This window comes from Giraffa tippelskirchi, chromosome 3 (assembly GCF_054371585.1).
Source record: "Giraffa tippelskirchi isolate mGirTip1 chromosome 3, T2T-mGirTip1v1.2.pri, whole genome shotgun sequence".
NCBI lineage: Eukaryota > Metazoa > Chordata > Mammalia > Artiodactyla > Giraffidae > Giraffa > Giraffa tippelskirchi.
In genome coordinates this window covers 52,948,657-52,967,755 of record NC_137277.1, presented here as the reverse complement: position 1 = coordinate 52,967,755, position 19,099 = coordinate 52,948,657, and the positions used below count along the sequence as shown (strand labels likewise).

Genomic DNA, 19,099 nt, shown 5'->3' with positions numbered 1-19,099 from the left:
TTAGGTCTTCAACATGTAAACTTTGGGGTGATACAGTTTAGCCCATAACATTTACTAATACTGATACTAATTCTTTAGGTAGGTAAAATGTGGAGGCCCAAGTTTTTCTTTCATTTTTACGCTATTATGCAGTGCTTCCTGTGCTAAGAGAACTAGAAGTGAACATTCCTAAAGGTGTGTTGGGGCTTCTTCCCTTGCCTTACTCTAATATATAACTTTGTAGAAAGCATTTTTAGGAATAGTCTATATGTTTGTTTAAAAAAAGAAAAAAGTCACCTTTTATTGGAAAGTCTTATAAAATATGTTATCTTTATAAGGCTAGTGATGAAAATAGTACATCCTTTTGTTGTAACCAGTTTTAGGTCTATTTTTAAATTTCACCTAACCTCAGTAACTTTTCCTTTACTGCATCCATAGTTCTCTGATAATGAATCTTCTATTTTAATAGTTTTATATAGATTTGCAATTCTATAACATTTCTTGACACATAGTGCTGCTGCTAATGTCCATGGTCAAATCTTTTTCTTCTTTGTGTCATAATTCCCCCTAATATGACCACCTGAAGCAATTTGTTTTCATGAAATGGCATCTTCAGTTCTGTTTTGTATCACTTTAGAATTTATTGATGACATAAATGGCTAGTTTTGCTTTAAACCTAAGATTATTACGGTATTGAATCTCAAGATATTATCAGGGCTTTAGAAAGCATCACTACTAACAAAGCTAGTGGAGGTGATGGAATTCCAGTTGAGCTATTTCAAATCCTCAAAGATGATGCTGTGAAAGTGCTGCACTCGATACGCCAGCAAATCTGGAAAACTCAGCAGTGGCAACAGGACTGGAAAAGGTCAGTTTTCATCCCAATCCCAAAGAAAGGCAATGCCAAAGAATGCCCAAACTACCGCACAATTGCACTCACCTCACACACTAGTAAAGTAATGCTCAAAATTCCCCAAGCCAGGCTTCAGCAATACCTGAACCGTGAACTTCCAGATGTTCAAGCTGGTTTTAGAAAAGGCAGAGGAACCAGAGATCAAATTGCCAACATCCGCTGGATCATCGAAAAAGCAAGAAAGTTCCAGAAAAACATCTATTTCTGCTTTACTGACAACGCCAAAGCCTTTGCCTGTGTGGATCACAATAAACTGTGGAAAATTCTTCAAGAGATGGGAATACCAGACCACCTGACCTGCCTCTTGAGAAACCTGTATGCAGGTCAGGAAGCAACAGTCAGAACTGGACATGGAACAACAGAGTGGCTCCAAATAGGAAAAGGAGTATGTCAAGGCTGTATATTGTCCCCCTGCTTATTTAACTTATATGCAGAGTACATCATGAGAAACACTGGGCTGGAAGAAACGCAAGCTGGAATCAAGATTGCCGGGAGAAATATCAATAACCTCAGATATGGAGAAGACACCACCCTTATGGCAGGAAGTGAAGAAGAACTAAAGAGCCTCTTGATGAAGGTGAAAGAGGAGAGTGAAAACGTTGGCTTAAAGCTCAACGTTCAGAAAACTAAGATCATGGCATCTGGTCCCATCACTTCATGGGAAATAGATGGGAAAATAGTGGAAACAGTGTCAGACTTTATTTTTTTGGGCTCCAGAATCACTGCTGATGGTGACTGCAGCCATGAAATTAAAAGACACTTACTCCTTGGAAGGAAGGTTATGGCCAACCTAGATAGCATATTTAAAAGCAGAGACATTACTTTGCCAACAAAAGTCTGTCTAGTCAAGGCTATGGTTTTTCCAGCGGTCATGTATGGATGTGAGAGTTGGATGGTGAAGAAAGCTGAGCACCGCAGAATTGATGCTTTTGAACTATGGTGTTGGAGAAGACTCTTGAGAGTCCCTTGGACTGCAAGGAGATCCAACCAGTCCATCCTAAAGGAGATCAGTCCTGGGTGTTCATTGGAAGGACTGATGTTGAAGCTGAAATTCCAATACTTTGGCCACCTCATGCGAAGAGTTGACTCATTGGAAAAGACCCTAATGCTGGGAAGGATTGGGGTCAGGAGGAGAAGGGGACGACAGAGGATGAGATGGTTGGATGGCATCACTGACTCGATGGACATGGATTTGGGTAAACTCCGGGAGTTGGTGATGGACAGGGAGTTCTGGCGTGCTGCAATTCATGGGGTCGCAGAGAGTCGGACATGACTGAGCGACTGAACTGAACTGAACTGAACTGATCAGATGTTAATTAGTTAATGTGTGACATTTGTTTCTCTGATTGCTTGAAAATATAAAATTTGTATGTTCTCATTCATTAATTCTTTTAATAAAAGATTCATTTGACAATGTGTTTGCTTTTAAAGTGGAATTGCTTTGTCTGACAAATGTAACCAGAAACAAAAAAGTTTCTTAGTATGGAAAACTTTACTATTCAGATAAAAAGCATTCTGAGACTGTTAGAAATTGTTATATATTACTATTATTTATTATATTATCTCAACTTTTTAAAAAAGGATTTGATTGCAAATTAAAATTACAACATGATATACTACCATTCACCCACCACAATTGCTAAAATAAGAAGACTGACCACACCAAATATTGATGAGTGTGGTCATGTAAAAATGCTACAATCACTTTGGGGAAAGGTCTACAGTTTCTTAAAAAAACAAACATATACCTACCTTATGATCCAACAATTCCTCTTCAAGAGAAATGATAACATTTGTCTACAAAATGACTCATACAGTAATGTTTATGGCAACTTTATCACAGCCAAAACTGGATACAGCCCACATGCCCACAGACAGGAGAATAAATAAATTATAGTATACATGTTAATTGTTTATTTGTTTTTTGTACATTTTTCCTTTTTTTATTGAGGATAGTTGGTACAATATTATAGTTACAGATGTACAACATAATGATTCACAATTTTTAAAGGTTATATTCCACTTATACTTCTTATAAAATGTTAGCTGTATTATCCAAATTGTACAATATATCCTTGTAGCCTGTTTATCTATTTTTAAAATTTTTATTTATTTATTTACTTTTCAGCTCTGATGGATTTTCGTTGCTGCCTGTGGGCTTTCTTTAGCTGCGGTGAGCGGGGGCTACTCTCCAGTTACAGTGTGCTAGCTTCTCATTACAGTGGCTTCTTTTGTTGCAGAGCACATGATTTAGGGTGTGGCGGGCTTTAGTAGTTGTGGCACATAGGCTTAGGTGCCCCACAGCATGTAGAATCTTCTCCGCTGCTGTTGCTGCTGCTCTTTCATTGCTAAGTCACGTCTGACTCTTTGCAACCCTGTGGACTGTAGCCCACCAGGCTCCTCTGTCCATGGGATTTCCCAGGCAAGAATACTGGAGTGGGCTGCCATTTCCTTCTCTGGGGGATCTTCTTGACCCAGAAATCAAACCTACGTCTCCTGCTTGGGTTCTTCACCACTGAGCCACCTGGGAAGCCCTGTCTCCTCAGACCAGGGATCAAACCCATGTTCCCTCCATTGCAGGTGGATTCTTAAGTACTGGACCACCAGGGAAGTCCATCCTATTTATTTTATTTTATTTTTGGCTATGCTGGATCTTTATTGCAGCATTTGGCTTTCTCTTGTGGCGAGGGGTCTGGGCTCAGTGATTATGGCCTGCTGGCTTCTCTAGTTGTAGCACTGAGACTTAGTTGCCCTGGAGCATGTGGCATCTTGGTTCCTTAACCAGGAATCGAACCGTCCATGGGAAGGCAGATTCTTCCCCACTGAGCCACTAGGGAAGTCCCTAATGTATGTATTTTATCCATAGTAGTTTGTACCTCTTAACCCTCTATCCCTAACTTGCCCCTTCCCCTTTCTTCTCTCCAGTAGTGACCATTAGTTTGTTCTCTGTATTTGTGAGCTTGTACTCCATTTTGTGGTATTGATTCATTTGTTTTTTTAGATTCCACGTGTAAGTGATAACATACAGTATTTGTCTTTCTCTGTCTGACTTACTTCACTTAATAATACCCTCCAAGTCCATCCATGTTGTTGCAAATGGCAAAATTTCATTTTTTATGGCTGAGTAATAATATTCCATATATATTCCATGTATAATTTCTGCATTCATATCTTGGCTATTGTAAATAATGCAGCTATAAACACTGGAGTCCATGTATCTTTTCAAATTAGTGTTTTTGTTTTTTTCAGATATATACCCAAGAGTGGAATTGCTGCATCATATGGTGGTTCTATTTTTAGTTTTCTGAGAAACCTCTATACTGTTTCCCACAATGGCTGTACTAATTTACAGTTCCACCAACAGTGTACAAGGGTTCCATTTTCTTCATGTCCTTGCCAATACTTGTTATTTGTGTTCTTTCTGATAATAGCCATTCTGATAGTTGTGAGGTGATATCTCTTGTGCCTCTGATTTGGTTTTCTCTGATTATTAACAGTGTTGAGCACATGAAAACAATCTTTTCATGTGCCTGTTAGCCATCTGTATGTCTTCTTTGGAAAAATTCCATTCAGGTCTTCTGCCCAGTTTTTAATCAGGTTGGTTTTTTTTTTTTTTTTTATGTTGACTTATATGAACTGTTTATATATTTTGGATATTAACCCCTTATCAGCCACATCATTTGCAGGTATTTTCTCCCGTTCAGAAAGTTGTCTTTTCATTTTTGTCAGTTGTTTCCTCTGCTGTGCAGAAGTTTTTAAGTTTAATTAGGTACCATTTGTTTATTTTTGCTTTTATTTCCTTTGCTTTAGACCCCAGATTCAAACAAATATTGCTATGATTTATATCAAAGAGTGTTCTGCCTATGTTTTCTTCTAGGAGTTTTACAGTTTCTGGTCTTACATTCAGGTCTTTATTTTGGGTTTATTTTTTATGTAGCATTAGAAAATACTTTGATTTTATTCTTTTACATTTAGTTGTTGAGTTTTCTCAGTACCACTTATTGGAGACTGTCTTTTCTCCATTGTATAGTCTTGCCTCCTTTGTCATAGATTAATTAACCATTAGTGTGTGGGGTTATTTCTGGTCTCTCTACTGTGTTCCATTGATTGACATGTCTGTTCTGTGCCAGCACAATACTGTTTTGATGGCTGTAGCTTTGTAGTATAGTCTGAAGTCAGATAGCATGATTCTTCCAGCTCTGTTCTTCTTTCTCAAGATTGTTTTTACTCCTCATGGTCTTTTGTATTTTCATACAAATTTTAAAATTATTTGTTCTAGTTCTATGAAAAATGTCCTGAGTATTTTTGATAGGAATTACTTGAATTTGTGGATTGCTATGTGTAGTATAGTCATTTTAGTAGTCTTAATTCTTCTAACCCATGAGCATAGTATATCTTTCCATCTATTTATGGCATCTTCAGTTTCTTTCATAAACTGTAGTATATTAACACAATGGAAAACTATTCAGCAATAAAAAGGAATGTGCTAATGATATACAGTAATATGGGTGAATCTCAAAAACATTTTGCTGAGTGAAAGAAGACTTACGTGGTTTTATGAATATATATTAAGTTAAGGAAGCGATGCAACTAATCCGTGGTGGGAAAAGTGAGAACAGTGGGCAGCTGGGAGTGGGGACTAACTGAAAAAGAGCCTGAAGGAACTTGAGTATTAATGATGTCCTATAGCTTTATAGGAATTAGAGTTGCATAGGTACATGCTCTTGTTGAAATTCAGTGAAAATACATGTAAGATTTGTATCTTCTATTGTATGAAAATTTTGCTAAAACCTGTAAACAGATATTGAATTCTTGTTAGTAATATGCATATTAAGGGGCAGTACACCGATATCTGCATGTTGCTTTAAAACAGATAAAAAAATAAGATTGATCAATGGATAAATAGGTAGCAAAATATTAATGGAAGAAGCTAAGTAATGAGCATCTGAATGGTTACCATAACATTCTTTCAACTTTTCTGTACATTTGAAATCTTCCATTATAGAATACTGAAAAGGCAAAAAGGATTTAATATCCTCAAAAGCAATTACTTCCTTATTTACTCCACAGAGGGAAGCAACATAAGCAGTAACCCCTGAAAGTTAACTTACTTATTATGTTTCTGGCTGGATGTAAGTTTTCACAAAACTAATATGAAACACTACTGAATTTCTTTATGTTACCATGTTATTTCGTTTATATATGTCACTGAGATATTATTAATCTAATCTCAACTCATCATTTCAGAGTCTGGTAGGTTTATAAGGTCTTAATGGGATAATTGTCATTACCTTCAGTATTGGAAAAATTTCTTCCTACTTCTGTCCTGAGAATTTATTTGAAGTTGTATCACAATTTATAAGAAGCAAGTGTATGAAAGAATATTTGTTGAAATTTCTGTATAATCATGTGGATTAAAATAAAGTAGGAAAGTAAATTACAGCTTTTTCTCCTCAGTAATTTATTTAAATTCTGGTGAATGCAGTTGGATTTGCACATATGTTAGCTGTACAGACTAGAAAGAAGGAATCTACAATCTGCTGTAGATTTTGCCTGGCTTCAGTTTTCCTTGAGCTTATTGGAATAATTTAGAGGGCAAGCTGGAGAATAAAAGGTGATTATAAACACTTCATTAATTTTGGTTGATTTAATGTTAACTCTCAATATTACTCAGTTGCTACAGAAATATACATACACACACACACACACACACACACACATACATATATATGTATATATATATAAACAGGATCTCTACATTCCATTCAAAATACATGTAACAAATAATTCAAGATTTTAAGTTTACAGAAAAGAATCTGATGGCAAAATGCCTAATACAGGGTCACAGCATAAATTAAATAGCATAGAGTCAGAGTTTAGAATTATATATTTCTCACATATCAATTTATCCTTCTGGAATAACTTCTTTTGCTAATTTATTATGCTTCATAGTTGAATGTATTTGATTCAACTCATTGAATATGCACTCCTTCAAAAGAGTATTATATTGTCACTTGCAGTATTCAAGAAATAAGATAGACTTAATATATGTGCCTCAGTATTATGAGAGTAACTATCAATCTCTCTCTGAAAAGCAGTTCAATCCTTTGTTAAAAAAAGGGGGGAGGGGCGGGTCACAATACAGATTTTAAGCTAGTAAAATAACAGTGATACTGTCTGCTTCTCTCAGAAATCACCAGGAAAAAAATTGGAGGATGAATAAGAAAGAAAAATGCAGACTCCATCTTCAATAAGAGTAGAAAATCAAGAGTAGTAATAACAAATCACAATTTAAGGATTACCAAATGCAACAAAACTTGAATGTTTGAGGCAAATGATGAGACAGAATGCCTTGTTTGAAGATCTCAGTGACTGCCAGTCTGATTCACCTTCCCTGGCTTCTAGATGTGGTGTATCACAGACTGTAGCTTTCATATTCACAGCATTTGCCTTACATATTGAACCACTGTGGTGCACATTTGTTAAAACAACAAAGGAAAAACCAGTCTCATGGCCTGTGGGTTATTTTGGTCTTGTAAAGATCCATTTCTTTACATTTAAAACTGAATTTAAAATATAGTTGTATATCAGAGTTAACGTATTAAGTTATTCTCAAAATCATGTATGTCCAGATTGTACGTGTAAGTTTCAGAGAAGAATTATCGCCATTTAATATTACTTAGCCTAGAAAGTAAAGTAGGTGTGATTAAACTACATTAATCTCTTAATAACAAGCTAGGAAAAACTTACAACCTTGATTTTCTTCTTGATCATGGTACTGACATTGAGAAAAATATGGCTTCTGTGTTTTCAATCAAAATGTACTTTGAATGTTAGTTCTGCTTAATTATAAGTGGGCCAGGTCAATAATAAAGAGACAGCAACTTCTTTGTATTCAAAAATAAATAAGTAAATAAGTGGCAATTGAAAAATATTTCTAATTAATGGAAAAAAGTTGATGAAACTTGTAATAAAATATAGTGTCTTGAATGATAATTCATAAAAGTTAATCCTGCAAGTGCTTTGATTGAACTAGAACTCAAAGCAGAGATAGGTCAAGGAAGGGTTAGTGCAAAACGTGAAGTTTAGCTAAAGGAGCTCAAAAATAAGTGGAAGAGAAAAGTTGTCAATGAAGGGTGTATTGGAAGCAGGGAAAAGGAGAAGAGATCCTTTTGGAAAACACAGTAAGGTACGTTTTGGATGGTAAAATTGAGGAAAAATGGACAAAATGAAATGGAAATTAACCACATGTCTAAAAGGAACAGAGAGCCACTGTTAGATGTGGCACATGGATAAAGGGGAATAATTGTCCTTGAAAAATAAAACTCAAATAATGCAATATAATGTTTACAGATACTTTTCAAAGAAACTGCTCAGAAACAAATGCAGATTTGAATCTGTAGATTGACAGGGCACATCATGAGCTAGGAATAATTTACACAGAACAGTTAACATTGAGGTGCAGTCTAGTAGCAATTTAACTGCAAAATATTTTTAAATAACTGCAGAATAAAGGAATAAATATGATGGGGAAAAAGATTCAAATTGGCTCCTAGATTCTTCTCTGAAAAGTTCAGTGTCAGAAAACAGTAGAGCAAGATCTGTTAAGTCCTCAAGGACAAAAAGTGTGATGCAAGAATGTTGTATCTAGTCAAACTGTTCAGGTGAAAAGGCAACAGATGTTTTTAAACATGCAAAAACTCAGAAAATACAATTTCTGTAATGCCTTTTTGAGAAACTACTGGAGAACACACTGTAACTAACCAAGTGTTGAAAATACAGTGAAAGACCTGATATGAGCATTGAATCCATAGGATTTATGGAGGGCTTACTATCCTAGAACACAATTTATATATTATAATTAGTGATAGTGTAGATATTATGTGACTCAAAAGAGCTGGAAGGATACTTGAGGGAGTTGAAAGTGATAAAACTACAGAGGATGTACTCTCACAAAATCTAAAAACCAAGTTAATAAGAAAAGAAGATGAGAGATCTAGACAGTGGGAAACTGAACACAGAAGAGCAGCATAAGAAAGTCCCAAGGTGCCATTTGTACAAGACTGTCCAGGGTGTTTTCCAGGAAAGAAAAACAGGAGCTGGTTTGCTTGAACATATGGAAAATATCATTGAATCATGTGCCACAGTGGTGTTGGAGCATTTGGAAAAAAAATTATTGGTAGGTATGTTGAAAAGAAAGCAAATGGGGAAAAAATGATGCAGTTATCAACTCTAGGGAGAAAAAGTTGTTCAAGAAAGGAGTTATGGTCTTAGTATATGCTTCAGAAATTCACACTATTTGTGTGTCTGGAATTTTAAAAACTTACTGATTTAACCAATCAGTCCATCCTAAAGGAGATCAATCCTGGGTGTTCATTGGAAGGACTGATGTTGAAGCTGAAACTCCAATACTTTGGCCACCTCATGCGAAGGGTTGACTCATTGGAAAAGACCTTAATGCTGGGTAGGATTGGGGGCAGGAGGAGAAGGGGACGACAGAAGATGAGATGGTTGGATGGCATCACTGACTCGATGGACATGGGTTTGGGTAAACTCCGGGAGTTGGTGATGGACAGGGAGGCCTGGCGTGCTGCAATTCATGGGGTTGCAAAGAGTCGGACACGACTGAGCGACTGAACTGAACTGAATTGATTTAACCAAGTATCAGGGGAAAGGGAAGTTGTGTGTGTGAGAAGAATAAATAAATCTTCATTACGGAGAAAAGATATAGATAATTGATAAGTCAAGAACTAACACCTCTTCTACCATGGGAAGAATATATCTGCTATCTAATATTGATAAATTAAGAAATATCAGTATAAACATTTTTTAGAAATATGGAAACAGGAGAATGACTAGGCTGGTAGTCTCTGCAGCATAGAAGACAGTGGGTAAGGGTTTTCTGTCTTTTGTCATGACTCTTTTTAGTTCAATTTTACTTTAAAAAGTTTATATATGATTATAATATTTTATTTAAAATTAAAGTAATTTAGCAAATAATGGCTTATATATCTTTGCACAGTGTACACAAAAAGGGATGTAATAATATTCTTTGAAGCATTGTTTATGGTATTAAAAATTATAAACAATCATTGATATAGATGCTCTGTAGCAGCTTAAAATAATTTTTCTATTGTGTGTGTGTGTTCACTGGCATGGAAAATTCTGTAAAACATATTGCTAAGGGAAAAATACATTTTTTAATAGTGCATATATAATTTATATATTATGTATATATTATATATTTATATATAATATAATATAATATATTTATATATATTATATATATTATGTATATATTATATATTTATGTATTTATATTACAATAAATTCAAAACAAAGCTATATTTTTCTGTTTGTCTATCAACACTTAGAAAAAAATCTAGAAGGATATAGCAAACTGATTACTTTTACCTTTAATTTTTACTTTAAATACTTAAGTATTCTTTGATTTTTTTTTTAAACCAGAATGTGGTATGTGTTACATTTTAATTATATGAATAAAGACATAAACTGTGTTCATGAAAAAATTAGATTAAGGGACTGGAATTCAGAAAATATGTTTATTGTAGTCACCATGTTGTTGATAAGCTATATAACTTTTAGCAGATTATCTTATATCTCTATTTTATTTATTTATTTATGACTATGCTAGGTCTTCATTGCTGTGTGGGCTTTTTTCTTGTAGCAGAGAGCAGAGGCTACTCTCTAGTTGGGGTGAGTGGGTTTCTCATTGCGGTGGCTTCTCTTGTTGTGGAGCACGGGTTCTGGGGCTTGTGGGCTTCGGTAGCTGAAGTACACGGGCTCAGGAGTTGTGGCCCCGGGCTCTAGAGCACAGGCTTGAGAGTTGTGATGCACGGGCTTAACTGCTCTGCGGTGTGTAGACTCTTCCCAGATGAGGGATTGAACCTGTGTCTCCTGCATTGGCAGGAGCCACCAGGTAAGCCATCTCTGTTTTCTTAATAGAATCCTATTATTATCATGTGCTCCTGGGATAAACAGTTACACTATTAGAGGTTTACAATATAGCTTTCAAGACTTTACACCTGTATTTAAAATGTGGCTTTGCTATTAAGCTCTCTAATCATCAATTTCTTCAGTTATGAATTTCAGAAACATCTTGTTTCACAGTGTTATTGTGAGAATTAAACAAGGTAAAAGATGTAAAGGATTTAGTACATTAGCTGGTAAGTAGTAAGAGCTAAAAAAATTGTAGCTACTTTTATAATTTTTTGTGAAAATAAGATATTTTGTTACATCAATATTGTACATCAGCATTCAAAATGTAGATGTAATAGCTTATGACCTAAAGTAATATCTAGAAATAGTGATGTGTAATGTTAGAATCATTAAATAGGGTTCTATTTCTGGTTATGTTTCAAAGAATAATTGTGTTTCCTTTTAGTAGAGTCCCTGGTCTTTAATAAAATGAAGATCATGGCATCTGGTCCCATCACTTCATGGCGAATGGATGGGGAAAAAGTGGAAACAGCGACAGATTTTATTTTCTTGAGCTCCAAAATCTCTGCGGACAGTGACTGAAGCCATGAAATTAAAAGATGCTTGCTCCTTAGAAGAAAAGCTTTGACAAACCTATACAGCATATTAAAAAGAAGAGACATCACTTTGCTGACAAAGGTCCATGTAGTCAAAGCTATGGTTTTTCCGATAGTCATGTACAGATGTGAGAGTTGGACCATAAGGGAGGCTGAGTGCTGAAGAACTGATACTTTCAAACAGTGGTGCTGGAGAAGACTCTTGAGAGTCCCTTGGACTGCATGAGATTGAACCACTCAGTCCTAAAGGAAATCATTGGAAGGACTGATGCTGAAGCTGAAGCTCCAATACTTTGGCCACCTGATACAAAGTGCCAACCACTGGAAAAAGACCCTGATGCTGGGAAAGATTGAGGGCAGGAGGAGAAGGGGACGACAGAAGATGAAATGGTTGGATGGCATCACTGACTCAATGGAAATGAATCTGAGTAAACTCCGGGAAATAGTGGAGGACAGGGAAGCCTGGCGTGCTGCAGTTCATGGGGTCTCAAAGAGTCAGACACAATTTAGCTATTGAACAACAGCTCAAATTTTTTTTAATTTGAGCAAATTCTGGGAGATAGTGGAGGACAGAGGAGCCTGGCGTGCTGTGTGCAGTCCATGAGGTCACAAAGAGTCGGACGTGACTGAACAACTGAACAACAATAAATATATATAGTTGGATATATAATATTTTTTTAGTTTCAGATATACTACAGAGATTTGACATTTGCATGCCTTATGAAATGATCATCACATTAAGTGTAGTACCTTAATCCGTCCCTATACAAAGTTATTTTGATACTATTGAACCATATTCCTTATCTTTGAATTACATCACCATGGCTTATTTATAACCGAAGGATTTTTTTTACCTCTTTATCTCCTCCATCTATCTTTTTATCCAGCCCCAACCTTCTCCTCCCCTCTGGCAACCACCTATTTGTTCTCTCTATCAATGAATCTGTTTTCTTTTTTTTAGATTGCACATATAAGTAAAATCATACAGTATTTCTGTTTGACTTCTTTCCTTAGCATAATACCCTCTACATCCATTCATGTTGTTGCAAAGGCAAAATTTTATTTTTTTATGGCTAAGTAATACTATTCCATTGTATTTATACACTACATCTTCTTTATCTATTCATCTTGTGACTGACTCTTGGGTTGTTTCCATGTCTTGGCTACTATAAAAAATGCTGCAGTGAATTTTGGAGTGTAGGTGTCTCTTCAAATTAGTACTTTTATTTATTTATTTATTTTAATAAATTTATTTATTTTAGTTGGGGGCGAATTAAATTAGTACTTTTAAAAGCTATGTACCAAGAAGTGAAATTGTTGGGTCATATGGCAGTTCTATATTTAATTTTTTGAGGACCCATCATACAGTATTACACAGTGGTTGTACCATTTTACAGTCCCACCAACAGTACACAATGATTTCCTTTTCTCCACATCCTCACCAACACTTGTTATTTGTGGTCTTTTTGATGATAGCCATTCTGACAGGTGTGAGATGGTATCTCGTTGTGGTTTTGATATATACTTGATTACTGGTGATGTTGAGCATCTTTCCATGTGTCTACTGGCTATCAATCTGTCTTATTTGGGAAAATGTTGATTCAGGTCCTTTGCCCATTGTCTAGTCATGTGGGTTTTTTTTGTTTTTTTTTTTGATGTTGAGTTGTTTGGGTGCTTTGTGTACAGTAAGTCCCCTTCATGCGAACCTTCAGGTTGTGAACTTTCAAAGACTGGAAAGTGGTCATCAGCAACTTAGTGATCCTCAGTGAGAAGCTGGAGCTAAATCTGCAAAAGCTGAATCTTCAAAGACTCATTGAACTTGCTGTGCATCCTAAGGAGCTTACTAATGAAGACCTGATTGAATTGGAGGCCAAGAGAAAGGATGAAGAGAGACAAGAAGTAGCTGAAAAACTGAAGAGATTTCACGACACAGGAAATGACAAGGGGTTTTTCTTTATATGAGGAGGCACTGTTAGTTTTTGAGGCATAGGACCCGAACGTAGGATGGTACACGAAGTAGCAGCCATTCAGAATGCAATCCAGTGCTACCATGTCATCTATGACAAGAAAAAAAGAGCTTCTATCCAGACATTACTGGACCATTTTTTCAAGAGGGTAGATAAAGTTGAATCCAGCAAGGAACCAGAACCTGTGCCATCAGCATCAGGCATGAGTGAACTTGCAGCTTGCCCTCTATCTCCTCTATGTTGACAATCCTTCAGCTCTACCATCTCCCACCTTCTCTCCCTCCTCCAGTCAGTAACTCTTCTTTCCTGTTCACTTGATGCCAGCCCCTGTATGCTGGTTGTTGTACTGTACTACTGTACTTTTTGAGATACTGTACTGTAAGATTAAAAATGTTTATTTTTTGTGTTTATTTTTATGTATTTTTGTGTGAAAAATATTATAAACCTATGACAGTAAATTGCTATATAACCAGTTGTGTTGGTTGGATAGCTTGGCTGGATTTAGGAACAAATTTGACTTACAAACATCCTCCCAGAATGGAACTCATTTGTATGTAGGGGACTTAACTATATTTTGGATATTAACCCTTTATTGCATATATCTCCTTGGAAGGAAGGTTATGGCCAACCTAGATAGCATATTTAAAAGCAGAGACATTACTTTGCCAACAAAAGTCCGTCTAGTCAAGCCTATGGTTTTTCCAGTGGTCACGTATGGATGTGAGAGCTGGATGGTGAAGACAGCTGAGCACCGCAGAATTGATGCTTTTGAACTGTGGTGTTGGAGAAGACTCTTGAGAGTCCCTTGGACTGCAAGGAGGTCCAATCAATCCATCCTAAAGAGATCAATCCTGGGTGTTCATTGGAAGGACTGATGTTGAAGCTGAAACTCCAGTACTTTGGCCACCTCATGCGAAGTGTTGACTCATTGGAAAAGACCCTAATGCTGGGTAGGATTGGGGGCAGGAGGAGAAGGGGACGACAGAGGATGAGATGGTTGGATGGCATCACTGAGTCGATAGACATGGGTTTGGGTAAACTCTGGGAGATAGTGATGGACAGGGAGGCCTGGCATGCTTCAGTTCATGGGGTCGCAAAGAGTCAGACACGACTGAGCGACTGAACTGAACTGAACTGAACTGATTGCATATATCATTTGCAAAGATCTTTTACCATTCAGAAGGCTGCCTTTTCATTTTGCATCTTTCACTGTACAAAAACTTTTTAGTTTGATATGATCCCATTTGTTTATTTTTGTTTTTGCTTCCCTTGCCTGAAGACATATCCAAAAATCTATTGTTGAGACCAACATCAAAGAGTGTACTGTCTATGTTTTCTTCTAGGAGTTTTTTGGTTTCAGATCTTATATTTATGTCTTTAATCCATCTTGAGTTTATATTTGTATATATTTGAGGAAGTTGTCTGATTTGATTCTTTTTCATGTAGCTGTCCAATTTTCCAAGCATCATTTGTTGAACAGGCTGCTTTTCCCCCATTGTATAGTCTTGCCTTTTTTGTCATAGATTAACTGATTATATAAGTATAGATTTATTTCTGGGCTCTTTATTCTGTCCTATTGATCTATGTGTCTGTTTATGTCAGTACCAAACTGTTTTGATTACTGTAGCTTTGTAGTACAGTTTGAAATCAGGATGCGAGATGCCTCCAGTTCTCTTCCAGTTTCTTAAGGTTGCTTTGGCTATTCAAGATCTTTCATGTTTTCATACAAATACTAGGAATTCTTTGTTCTAGTTCTGTGAAGAATGCCCTTAATAATTTCATAGGGTTATCATTAAATCTATAGATTGCCTTGGGTGTTATGGTCATTTCAACAATATTAATCCTTCCATCTATGAGCACAGTGTATCTTTCTATTCATTTGTGTTGTCTTCAGTTTCTTTTATCAACATCTTACAGTTCTCAGAGTACAAGTCTTTCTCCCCCTTGGTCAGATTTGGTCTCAGGTATTTTATTATTTTTGATGTGAGTCTGGCTTAAGGTTTATCAGTTTTGTTTCTCTTTTTAAAGAACCAGCTCTTAGTTTCATCAATCTTTTCTTAGTCTCTATTTACTACTGCTCTGATCTTTATTTTTTTTTTTAATGTAATTTTATTACTTATGGCTATACTGGGTCTTTGTTGCTGCACAGGCTTTTCTCTAATTGTCATGAGTGGAGTCTACTCTCTAGTTGTACAGGCTTCTCTTTGCAGTAGCTTCTCTTGTTGTAGGGCATGGGCTTTAGGTGTGAGGGCTTCTGTAGATGCAGCACATGGGCTTGGCAGTTGTGACTCCCAGGCTCTAGAACACAGACTCAGAAGTTGTGGTACATAGGCTTAGTTGCTTCATGGCATGTGGGATCTTCCCAGACCGGGGGATCAATTCCATGTCTCCTGCATTGGCAGGTGGATTCTTTACTGCTGAGCCACCAGGGAAGCTTGCTCTGATCTTTATTATTTCTTTACTTTCCTAACTTTGATTTTTCTTTGTTCTTCTTGTAGTTTCTTTAGATGGAAGTTTAAATTTAGATTGCTTTTTTTGAGATTTTTTTATTTCCTGAGGTAGGTTTGTATCACTAGACTACCTTCTTAGAACTGCTTTTGCTGCATCCCATAGATTTTGAATCATTGTGTGTCCATTTTCTTTTGTTTCCAGGTATTTAGTAGCATGTTGTTTAGATTCTACATACTTCTTTTTCTTGCAGTTTTTTTCCTTATAGTTGATTTCTAGTCTCATAGTGTGCTCATTAAAGAAACTTGATATGATTTCACTTTTCTTAAATTTATTGAGACATTTTATGGCCTACAATGTGGTCTGTTCTGGAGAATATTTCATGTACATTTGAAAATAATAGGTATTCTGCCCATTTTGTCCTGTGTATATCTACTAACTCACTCCTAATAGGTATGTTAGATCTGATGTGTCATTTAAGGCCAGTGTTTCTTTATTGATTTTCTGTCTAGATGATCTCTCCATTGATATAAGTGGGGTATTAAAGTTCTATACTATTATTGTATTGTTCTCAGTTTCTCCCTATATTTTGTTAATATTTGCTTTATGTATTTAGGTGCTTCTATGTTGGATGCAAATATATTTACAGTTGCTATATTGTCTTGTTGGACTGATCACCTTATCATTATGTAATGTTCTTTGTCTTTGTGACAGCTTTGTTTTAAAGTCTACTTTTTAAATATTGATTTTGCTATTCCAGCTTTCTTCTTGTTTTCATTCACGTGGAATAACTTTTTTTATCCCCTCTCCTACATTCTTTGTGTGTGGTTTTATTTATTTTAAAGAAATTATTATTTATGTTCAAAATGAATTTAACTTCAAGGATATTCATTAGAACATGAATGAAAAATCTTCCCATGATTTTGAATCTCCCATAATTTTTCCAATAGTTTACTGTATCTATTTTATTTTACATTTAGATGCTAATTCATTAGGATTTTATGTGAGATATGTAATACAAAGGGATTTCCCCTGTTGAATAGTTCTGCTTTCCCAGCTGACATAAAATGTCTTCTGTCTCATTAGCTAAAGCCCCATTCCTACAGATAACTCTTGAGTGCCCTGGAGAGAGTGAGGTAAGCTCACCAACCTGAGTGAGCTCCTCTTCTGCAAGGTACAGCTACTGTCATAGCCTGTGGAGAGATAGCAGGGAGCGTGCAGCACCCAGAAATGCTCAGAGGCCATCAGTGCGTGGCAGGAACCCTGCCTCATAATAACCAGGTAGTGTGGGAGCCTCAAGGCACTGATCCTGACCACAGGGTAAGTGCTAAGAGGACAGCAGCCTGCTCAGGTGGGAGAAGCTTACTGTCTTCAGCTGGTCCAGGTTCTCCTGCAGCTTGCATACCTGGCTGTCCGAGTAGCTGTCCTCTGTCACAGGGTTTTTAGCTTGCTGTTCTTCTCTGCCTGCTCCCACAGGCAGTACCCTTTGTTTCTGTTCTGCCAGGGTGAGAAGCAGTAGGAGTACAGCAAACTGAATGCTGACAGGATCACCTCCTTGATAAACATGGGGCTGATGTCACTGTGTTCACTTAGAGAAGCTTCCACGCCTGGCTTCAGGGAGACGTCTGTTGGAGAGGTGAAAGCCCGCTGGGAGGGCTTCTGAGGCTTTGTTGGGAGTGATAAACTTACAGGGCTCTGTGCCCAGCCCTTGTCGAACCCCCAGGCTAACTGCGCTTCAGCCAGGCTCCACATCTCTCTCCAGCCTCTTTCAGTTAACAGGCTCTCAGGGGACAGACAGCCTCTTTCCAGTGTGCTTAGAGGAGAACCTATAAGGAAGAAGTGAGCCAGTAAATTTGCATGCCCCAGATCCTGGGGGGTGTAAAATCATCCGTGGAAATGCCACTCTTATCTGCCAGGCCTGTCAGGGGACGTGGTGTTCTCATCGCCAGCATCTACAGCAGACGTGTTTGCTTCTCCTTCACTGACTAACGCTTTGATGGCCAGACTGCCTTCTGGAGTACTTCCAGTTTCTGACTGGTGGCTTCTGGGGTGGCCTTGGGTACAGTTTACCCTACAAGGCCGCCCAGTTCAACTTGCAGGACTCTGGCTTGGCCATTGGGATTTCACTTGAGGTTGTTGATGACCATGCAGCTTCTTTCCTGTCTGCTTTACTCACATGTGCCCTCAACCCCCCTGAGGCCTTTCGGGTATCCTATCTCCTGGTGCAGCTATGGCTGACCAGCCGCCCTCTTCTCAGTGAGGTGGGAGATGAAAGGCATGACCGTAAGCTCGAGTAGTCTGTGCTGATCCCCCAGCCTTGTGGAGAAGCTTTTTTTGGTGAATTGTTCACCACTGGGGAAAGACTATTTAGTGGGGGATCCAGATATACTTCTGAACAGTTTTTAATAACTGGATCAGACATTTTGAGTCCTTGCTCTGCCCTTGGAATAATTCGCAGCCACATAACGAATCACCATCTCGGGCATCAGACTCTGGCCCTTGCCTCGCTGATCCCATACCAGGGCAGGACTGCCCTGAGGGCAGGGTGCAAGGCTACATGACTGCAGGACACGGGAGACAGGCACATGGCTCCCCCTGTGTGGCAAGATGGCAGCACCCAGCTGCCTGCTGCCTAGGCATCGAGCCCTAGACCTGTCTTTGTGTGTCTTTAGACTAGAAATGAGTCTCTTGTAGGCAGCATATACATATATATGAGTCTTGTTTTGTTATCCATTCAGCCACTCTGTGTCTTTTGATTGGAGCATGTAGTCTATTTATACTTAAAATAATTCTTGATAGGTATGTACTTATACTTATTGCCATTTCATTGATTGTTTTCTTGTTTTTGTATTTCTTTGTTCCTTTCTTCTTTGTTCACTTCTGTGATGTGATGACTTTAGTGTTTTGTTTGGATTCCCTTTTCTTTTTTGTATATGTGTCTTGTAGGTTTTTAGTTTGTGGTTACTATGAAGTTCATATATAACAGTGTATGTGTGTGTTTATAAAGATCATCAACTTAAAATAATCGTGTATATATATATATATATATACACTTATATATATATCAATTTAAAATAATCATTCATTTTTTGAATGTGATGAGGGGAGTAAAAATGTAGGGTGGTTAAACTGCATTTGAACTTGAGATCATCACCTTAAAATAATCATTCATGTTTATGAGTGATTTTTACTCCCCTCACCACATTTAATGTTTTTACTGTCATATTTCACATCTT

At 37.2% G+C, this 19,099-nt stretch overlaps 1 protein-coding gene and 1 pseudogene across 2 annotated transcripts in view; one reads left to right on the top strand and one right to left on the bottom strand.

Annotated features, from left to right (window-relative positions):
- Positions 1-19,099, top strand: part of PPM1E (protein phosphatase, Mg2+/Mn2+ dependent 1E) — a 205,354-nt gene that overhangs the window by 148,629 nt on the left and 37,626 nt on the right. The window lies entirely within an intron of this gene.
- LOC145542425 (peroxynitrite isomerase THAP4 pseudogene) lies at positions 17,191-18,380 on the bottom strand (annotated as a pseudogene).